The following is a 9,710-nucleotide window of genomic DNA, read 5'->3' as shown; positions in this document are numbered from 1 at the left end:
TGTTGTCGTGGTCTTCAGTCCAGAGACTGGTTTGATACAGCTCTCCATGCTACTCTATCCTGTGGTTTGACACAGCTCTCCATGCTACTCTATCCTTCTTCATCTCCCAGTAACCTCCTGGTTCACCGAGCGAGGTGGCGCAGTGGTTAGACACTGGACTCGCATTCGGGAGGACGACGGTTCAATCCCACGTCCGGCCATCCTGATTTAGGTTTTCCGTGATTTCCCTAAATCGCTCTAGGCAAATGCCGGGATGGTTCCTCTGAAAGGGCACGGCCGACTTCCTTCCCCGTCCTTCCCTAATCCGATGAGACCGATGACCTCGCTGTTTGGTCTCTTCCCCCAACCAACCAACCAACCAACCTCCTGGTTCGCAGGAGAGCTTCTGTAAAGTTTGGAAGGTAGGAGACGAGGTACTGGCAGAAGTAAAGCTGTGAGTACCGGGCGTGAGTCGTGCTTGGGTAGCTCAGTTGGTAGAGCACTTGCCCGTGAAAGGCAAAGGTCCCGAGTTCGAGCCTCGGTCCGGCACACAGTTTTAATCTGCAAGGAAGTTTCATATCAGCGCACACTCCGCTGCAGAGTGAAAATCTCATTCAGCTCAATAAGATATTTGGTTTCTGTGTGTATTACTGCTCAACAGTAAATCAGCTAAGTACTGACGTTGGTAGCAATATGTTTATTAAAGCCTTGAAATAACTGCAAAAAATAAACCAATAAATACAAATAAAAATAAAAAATAAAAATATGGAAAGGCAGTAAGGAAGAGAATAATTCAGAAAATACGCAGCCGGCTGGAGTGACCGAGCGGTTCTAGGCGCTACAGTCTGGAACCGGGCGACCGCTACGGTCGCAGGTTCGAATCCTGCCTCGGGCATGGATGTGTGTGATGTCCTTAGGTTAGTTAGGTTTAAGTAGTTCTATGTTCTAGGGGACTAATGACCACAGCAGTTAAGTCCCATAGTGCTCAGAGCCATTTGAACCATTTTTTTGAAAGTAGAGGGTAGGAGGAGTCGGGGCAGACCAAGGAGAAGGTACCTGGATTCGGTTAAGAATGATTTTGAAGTAATAGGTTTAACATCAGAAGAGGCACAAATGTTAGCACTGAATAGGGGATCATGGAGGAATTTTATAAGGGGGGCTATGCTCCAGACTGAACGCTGAAAGGCATAATCAGTCTTAAATGATGATGATGATGATGATGATTTTGAAAATAACGCAAATTAAAACAAGATTAGAAGAATTTTCACACGATATGAAAGCATTTCAAGTCTCTCAGCTGTGGTAGCTAAGACAAATTGGAGTAAAAAATGAGGCCCAGAAACCTCGCTGACTCTTTAAATTGGCATCCCACATGTGCAAGTCAGGTAAATTAAAAATACAACAACAATTAAAATGAACGCGCACACACTTATCTGCCGAATACTGAAGAAAACGTCTTGCAGCCCACTGCTCTAAGCTTCGCACTGTAAGTTGCAACTGACAGGCCGCTGTTGCAACACTGGAGGAGGAACAAAAAACAGCAAACTCGTTCACAAGTAAGGAGCACTGTACAGGATTGCTTACTTGTAGAAGTGTTACTGGCTATGGCTATGACAATGAGAGTGACACTTAAAATACTTCCCCGAGGAACATCATTCGCCTGCTCAAAACGATCCGACAGCATTTCACCAGCTCGGGACCTAAAAAGGCGGTTAAACAGGAAGGACCGAACAAAGATGGGGAGATGGCCACAAAAGCCCCACTGATGGAGTTGCACGAGGATTCTGTATCTCCAAGTAGTGCCGTATGCCTTACTGATATCAAAGAATATACTGGGACAGTGATGGTTACGTGAGAAAGCCTACTGAATAGCCCCTTCTGGCAGGGTTGTCGACAGTGGACCGAAAGCTGCGGAATCCACACTGGGAGCGGCTAAGGAGTTGCCTGGTCAACAAGAACCAGACCAGACGAGGATTTACCATTAGCTCCAAGGTCTTTGCTACACAGCTCGTTAAGGCGTCGCTCCAGTAACTACCGGGACATGTGCGGTCCTTCCCTGGTTTGAGGAGCGGTATCAGAATTGCCGAGATGGGGAAGTTGCCCTTCTACCATTAAGAGTAAAACAGTCGAAGAGGATTTCCTTTAACGCTGCTGGCAAATGTCTAAGCGTGCATTAACGGATATGTTCGTGACTGGGTATGGTATCATGAGTCTCAGAAAATACTGATTCGTGTTCCCACATGGAGAAAGGGCACCTGTGAGACTCACTAGGCCTCGACGTTTGGAACGCGGATTTACTGCAAACTTCGCACACTCGTAGTACTCCATTAGGACAACAAAATGTGTAAGCAGTAGCGCGTACTTCTCAAGCGTCATTGAGAAAATCGCAACATAATTTCGGTCGTCAAATAGATGCACCTGTGCGTGGCCATTAATAGCACGAAGCGGCGGCAGCCGACTGGTTAGCGCTCAAGCCTTGTAATCGTTGGGTCGCTGGATGGAGTCCCGTTCGTCAGTTTTTTTTCTTTTATTTTATTTTGAACATAGTCATTTCCTTTAGTATTTATATTACATTTGATGTAATGGGAAAAATACGTGTAATCGGATGAACTTTTATTAAATTTACAATGTTATTTGGCAGTCTACAAATTTTTATTATCACAAATAATATAATTTACTATCGACTAGTAAACGACCAAACGCATAAAGTGATACTGAAAATGTATGCTTGTCCGTGTCTTCAAAATTGTTCGTATTTAATCGAAAGAGAACAAGAAATTGCTTCTCATGAAGGCGCTATTATAATACAGTCGATACTGCATGACCAATTAGCAGCGTCGATATTTAAGGAAATGCTGCGTTATGCATGGTTTGCTTCCAAATTATCATCTGAAAGAGAGGTTTTTCAAAATGTTAACGAGGTTTGTTTCCCCACGGAAAACCTCAAAAGACCTTACGTATGCGGAAACATGGCATTTATTCAATGCAGCTGGTGCCGTTTTCCATGTTTTTACGAAAAATACCATCCTGCACCTTGTACTCGTAATGCCGAAAGCGACGGTTAATTGTACATCTTCCGAAAGCCGTCTGTGCCGTTCATAAACTTGGAGGTAACAATTCGCTACGGGCTCCTTCCAGGTATGAGGGATTTCTCAAATCACGGACAAGCGTACATTTTCAGTATCACTTTATGAGTTTGGTCGTTTACTAGACGATAGTTATGAATATTATATTATTTCTGCCAAATAACATCGTAAATTTAATAAAACTTCATCCGATTACACGTATTTTTCCCATTATATCAATTGTAATATAAATAGTAAAGAAAATGACTGTGTTGAAAATAAAATAAAAGAAAAAAACTGACGAACGGGACTCGATCCAGCGACCCAACGATTACAAGGCTTGAGCGCTAACCAGTCGGCTGCCGCCGCTTCGTGCTATTAATGGCCACGCACAGGTGTATCTATTTGACGACCGAAATTATCTTGCGATTTTCTCAATAACGCTTGAGAAGTACGCGCTACTGCTTACACATTTTGTTGTCCTAACGGAGTACTACGAGTGTACGAAGTTTGCAGTAAACCCACGTTCCAAACGTCGTGGCCTCCCCTTGTCAGAGTTGTGCTATCGGAAGTCCAGCTTCCCGCCCTGTGAAGTCTCACGGTACCGACGGAAAGCCGGATACTGGCTGACATCGGCAGTAGTCGTTGGAAAGTGCTCTGCCATCTTCTGAGCATTGTCTCCGGGCGTTGTTTGGAGGCACCCATGTTTCCGCACCGCTGCTATTGGTAAACGACTGTGTGCACCGGAACACCTCCGAATGGCTTCCCATACATCCATAGAACAAGTGGAACGGTTTGTAGAGTGCAGGAACGCTTGACATTTCCTTTTCTCGCTCTCCGTAATTACGCGTTGATTCTTGGCTCTCGCTACTCGAAAGACTGTGTCTGCAGTTGGGCGGCATTTAAACGGTCGAAGAGCCGCACGCCTGGCCCAGATTTCCAAACGGCATTCATTAGTACACCGAGGTACGGGTTGCCTCCTAAGATGACCTGAAGACGTTGGGATGGATAATACAGCGACATGACAGATCACTCATGTGTTATGGTCTGCCCATTCCTGGACTTTGTTGCAGTGTTTAAACTCAGCCAGCTGGCTGAATGGCATCCAGTTAGCTCTGCTGACCATCCAGTTTGGTGCCTTCTGTTCAGGTAATACTCCACCCAGGAGACGAATACGGAGCGGGAAGTGCTCACTGGGCCGGCCGGTGTGGCCGAGCGGTTCTAGGCGCTTCAGTCTGGAGCCGCGCGACTGCTACGGTCGCAGGTTCGAATCCTGCCTCGGACATGGATGTGTGTGATGTCCTTAGGTTTGTTAGGTTTAAGTAGTTCTAAGGTCTAGGGGACTGATGACCTCAGATGTTAAGTCCCGTAGTGCTCAGAGCCATTTCTTTTTTTAAGTGCTCACTGGAATGCAGGTCGTCAGTGACTTCCCACTGAACAGCGTCGCCCAGGGCTGGAGAGGATACAGAGATGTCGATGGCTGAGAATGACCCAGAAGCAGCACAGAAATGAATAGGTGTACCGATATTGTGGATGCATAGCTCGTGAGACATCATGAGGTTCTCCAAAACCCGCCCCCAGGGGGCAAGTACAAGTCAAGCCCCACAAGACATGACTGGCATTGAAGTCTCCCAGGATGTGTAATGGGTGAGGAAGTTGTTCTATAAGATCCGTGAGAGCCTCAGAGTCTATTGCATCTGGTAGATGTAAATACAATATGCAGTGATCCTCTGACACAAATGAACTTCAACTGCTGGTCAGTAGTAAGGGGGATAGCACAGGAGCAGTGCTTGTTATTGACAAACAAAGCAACGCCTCCTTTGGATCTTTCCCCAGTTATGTCATCCTTGTCACATAGTGTACAGCCCTGTGGTACAGGTCTATCACACACTTCAAAATTCATTTCCTGCAAACACAAGCACAGGGGGCATTCCTGTACCGGCAGTTTCTGTTCCTCGAAATATGTCCTGAACCCATTAATGTTCCATTATAATATGGGAGCCAAATACCACGAGGGTCGCACTTTCACCCTGATGAGCCCATAGTGGGGGGAAGCCCCGTCTTGGGGCGAGATGATCGCCTAAGTCCGATATCAAGGTCCATTAGCTCTGCAGAAGAATCTTGTGAGGTGTCAGAGAATGACGTCGACATCATTGGACTGTTTACTTCCGGGCTTCATCAGCGGTGGACACTTTACCTTTGATTTTTTGGCCTGGGTAGGGTTTGGAGCCACGGCTGAGGCAGTGGTAGTGGCAGCACTGGACAGCATCCCAGAGTGAATCTTTGGAGAGGCTGTGGTAGTGGCAGCACTGGACAGCATCCCAGAGTGAATCTTTGGAGGAGCTGGGAGCTTTGCACTCTGCAACTGCCCTGCCACGCCCTTTTCTGAAGCTCTTGAGAGAGGTACAGGTGCCTAAGTAACTCCTGCTGCACTTCAGAAACGCAGGTGTTACTGCTGACACAAGCGACCTCCAGTCATGTAGCAGCATCGGCTTTCTGCGTGAGCTGTTTAAGAACCAAAACAAAGGAGGTAGTGAACACTGGGAGCAGCATGGCTTTTTTGGCCTCACCATATGGGATGTGCTTCATAGTCTTGAGCTCTTGTACCTTCTGTTATTTGAGATACGTGCTGCAGCGCCGACTCCAGAGAGGGTGAACCCCTGAGCACTTCATACACTTTAGTGGTGATGAACACGTAATTCCTTCATGGGCACCCTTACCACATTTGCCACAAGTGGCTTCTCTCTTACACCCAAGAGTAGTATACCCAAGCGCTGGCATTTGAAACAGGTCATTGGCTCGTATACATAAGGCCGCATGCTTTATCGAAGGAAACTAGTCTTAACGTCCTGAATGAGATTTTCACTCTGCAGCGGAGTGTGCGCTGATATGAAACTTCCTGGCAGATTAAAACCGTGTGCCGGACCGAGACTCGAACTCGGGACCTTTGCCTCTCGCGGACCAGTGCTCTACCAGGAGAGCTGCTGCAAAGTTTGGAAGGTAGGAGACGAGGTACTGGCAGAAGTAAAGCTGTGAGGAAGGGGCGTGAGTCGTGCTTGGGTAGCTCAGTTGGTAGAGCACTTGCCCGCGAAAGGCAAAGGTCCCGAGTCCGAGTCTCGGTCCAGCACACAGTTTTAATCTTATAGGAAGTTTTTGTCTTAACGTGTTCTGGAGGTTTTATGCTGCTGAAAGTCAGTATAATGAGTCCGATCTGATAAGATTGCCATCCACCCTTTTCATGATGTTTCGCACATCAACTATTCGTTCTTGAGGCCACTCAACAGCCGGCCGGAGTGGCCGTGCCGTTCTAGGCGCTACAGGCTGGAACCGAGCGACCGCTACGGTCGCAGGTTCGAATCCTGCCTCGGGCATGGATGTGTGTGATGTCCTTAGGTTAGTTAGGTTTAATTAGTTCTAAGTTCTAGGCGACTGATGATCTCAGAAGTTAAGTCGCATAGTGCTAAGAGCCCACTCAACTTTCAGTTGATATAATAATAATAATAATAATAATAATAATACGCATGAGAGAAAATTGTATCTCACCTGAGCGGTTAGTGTTCACTTATAATCTAATATTAAAATGTTCATTTTCTTTCACTGTCGTTTCCAAGTTATTTGTAATATTTCACTGGGGGCGGTACAAGATTATGTTAAAAAATAGGTTTTTGAAGCCAAAAGAGTGGGAAATAATATAGTTTATTGGAATGCTGAATAAACCCAATATGCTTTCAGAAAAAAATGTGGAGCAGTGCTTATCGAACCCCTCCTGTAAGCAGTTCAGTTGGGTATTTTTACCCCTGTGCATACTACCGCCAGAACCAAATCAAGTAACGATATAGGTTCAGCAGTAAATCATAAACAGAAAGGAAATAAGGAAGAGTAACAAAAAGAATGTAGAATAATTCAGAAAAAACTGGAAGTTAAGATAGGGAATTCAAAAAAGTGTTCAAAAAGTGGCATGAATATTTGAAAACCTTTAAGAGATAATGAAAGCATTTGTTGAGGTACACAAAGAGTCATAAGCTAATTTATCTGCCCAAATACAGAAAAATGAAAATATAGGAACCGATGTTGCATGCCCGCTTCCGCCTGTGTATTTGGGAAAATTTCAGGAACTACTGTAGAGATGTTAATACAGTTTTCATTAACAGCTGATCTGATTCACAACATAGGTTCAAGTACATAATTTATACATATTTCATGGAAATTGGCTGAACTGTGATCAATAAAGCCACCCTCCCATGTGAAAACGTTGCCACCCACATCTAGCGGTGAATGGCGTAATTTCGCGAAACAGCCAGCGCCAGTTTGAGGCCAGAGGGACACAGGTGACCGCTAGAGGCGCCAGTGAAAGAGGTGGGTCAGAGGCACCACTACTGTGAGATCTCTATACAGGACAGTTCGATTAAAATTGCTTGATAGTTGACGTCTGTCACTTGCTGCTACAGTGTCGCCTCATATGTTGCCGGGTACCGCTCGGTTACAGGCGACACGCAAACACGGCGCTCCCTTCAAGAAAAATTTGGAAATTTGTGGTAAGGTTCTATGGGACCAAACTGCTGAGGTCATCGGTCCCTGGGCTTAGACACTACTTAATCTAACTTAAACTAAATTACGATAACGACAGCACGCACACACCCATACCCGAGGGAGGACTCGAAACTCCGACGGGGGCAACCGCGCGAACCGTGCCAAAGCGCGTCAGACCGATCGGCTATCCCGCGCGACTGCTCACTTCGGAAATGCAGTTAAGGTGTAATGCCGAGCGACGCTGGAAGCGGCCATTGCGAGGTATGACCGAAATAGGAGATGCTCTGTCGACATCTGATTAAAAGCGACCAATGACTGAACTGCGGCAGACGACTCGTTTTGTAGCCCTGAATTTAAACTCATGTTCTAACCTAACTACAACCTCGTGATGCACAATGTATCCGAGAAAACGGCAATCAACAATCTGCGGCAGAACTAAAATTACGATCGCTTTGCTGACGGCGTTTAAGGCTAACCTCTACGAGCACACTCAAAACAGAAAAAAGTACATAATATATTTGTTTTCATAGCCACTTTTGCAGCAAAATTTCAGTTTTAGTGGTAAAAGCAAACTACAATTTCTCGCTGTCGCTGGTTACCTGAAACTCTTCTCACATTGGCTACGTAGGATGCCCCATTATTAACCGATGAGAAGTTCGCGTCGACATTTGTTTCCAGATTATAGGCAGTACAAGCAGTCTAAAAGCGAAAAAAATAATGATACAAAGAAAAATAAGAGCAAATGAAAAGTCAATACGATAACGAAAATAATTTGGTAAAGTATTAGAAGTAAAAAATACATTTAAATCAGTTAATTGAATAAAATTAACTAGATTTAGAAAAATAAAAGAAAATTCGCTGCATTTGGAAATATTCGAACCTTCGACCTTCGACTGGTTAGATTTGTAAGTTAACCACTAAACCATGCAATTCCTCTGGAAGAAGCTTTCGTATCTACAACTCTGGTGTTCCAGTCGCAACGATCGACAGCCGTCGGAAATTTGGCTTTACGTAATGTGGTGCGAAGCTTATCAAATGTAATCCGACCTCTGTGATTATAATAACTGTATAAATGACGCTGAATCGCGTCTTGTGCGGAAGGATACAATATCGTGTGGCTAGTGCTGCATATGAAACGTGTGTATTTCGTTAGCATCATTTTGTGTGTGTGTGTGTGTGTGTGTGTGTGTGTGTGTGTGTGTGTGTGTGTGTATGTGTATATGTGTATGTGTTTGTGTTTGTGTTGTTTTTGGTATGGTTATCACGTGTGACGAAATACGAAATAAAAGAGCCAGACCCACAATTTGGGATCCAAACATATCAACAAAGAAAGCCAGACAAGTAATTGGAAGGGAACTGATCAATGGTTGTTAAGTTTGGCAACGGCGAACGGTTCAGGTGTGACTTTGTGCGCTCTAATTGGAAGAAATCAACTACAAAGCATGAAGTGTCAACTATCAAGCAATTTTAATTGTACTATAGCAGCGGTCACTTCGGGTGACATGCTGACAGGGGCGCCAGGGGCACCCAAGTACAAGATTTATAAACAGTGCATATCACAATTGGTACTAATGTAAACACCGTCCGATCAGGCCTTGAAGACCTAACCATACTGAGCGACCACCAAGTCATCCTCAGCCCACAGGCGTCACTGGATGCGGATATGGAGGGGCATGTGGTCAGCACACCGCTCTCCCAGCAGTATGTCAGTTTATGAGATCGTAGCCGCTACTTCTCAGTCAAGTAGTTCCTCAGTTTGCCTCACAAGGGCTGAGTGCACCCTGCTTGCCAACAGCGCTCGGCAGACTGGATGGCCACCCATCCCAGTGCTAGTCCATCCCGACACCGCTTAACTTCGGTGATCTGACGGGAACCAGTGCGACCCCTGCGGAAAGGCCGTTGTCATTAATCACACCCTATTACGTGCAAACAGGTTGAAGTATGACGAATTAAAGTCCTGGCTGTGTCTTTCTCTCCGTACGTGAAATCTAATCCCAGGGATTTTGATACAGTTTTCGATAACACATAAAATGGTTCACGAGAAAGGTTTCTGTATGTAACTTATTACTGCTACACCAAACATGTCGTCTGGTCACAGATAGTCCTACCTGTGTGGAACCAGTGTGGATTCCCATT

General features: G+C 45.4%; 1 non-coding gene across 1 annotated transcript; it reads left to right on the top strand.

Moving 5' to 3' along the window:
* Window positions 1–454: 454 nt before the first annotated feature.
* Window positions 455–529, top strand: Trnas-uga. The gene has a single exon. It is a non-coding gene; the product is annotated as a tRNA-Ser (tRNA).
* Window positions 530–9,710: the final 9,181 nt, after the last annotated feature.

This window comes from Schistocerca piceifrons, chromosome 9 (genome assembly GCF_021461385.2).
Source record: "Schistocerca piceifrons isolate TAMUIC-IGC-003096 chromosome 9, iqSchPice1.1, whole genome shotgun sequence".
Taxonomy (NCBI): Eukaryota; Metazoa; Arthropoda; class Insecta; order Orthoptera; family Acrididae; genus Schistocerca; species Schistocerca piceifrons.
The sequence above is the reverse complement of the archived record's forward strand: the minus strand, read 5'-3'. Positions and strand labels throughout refer to the sequence as shown.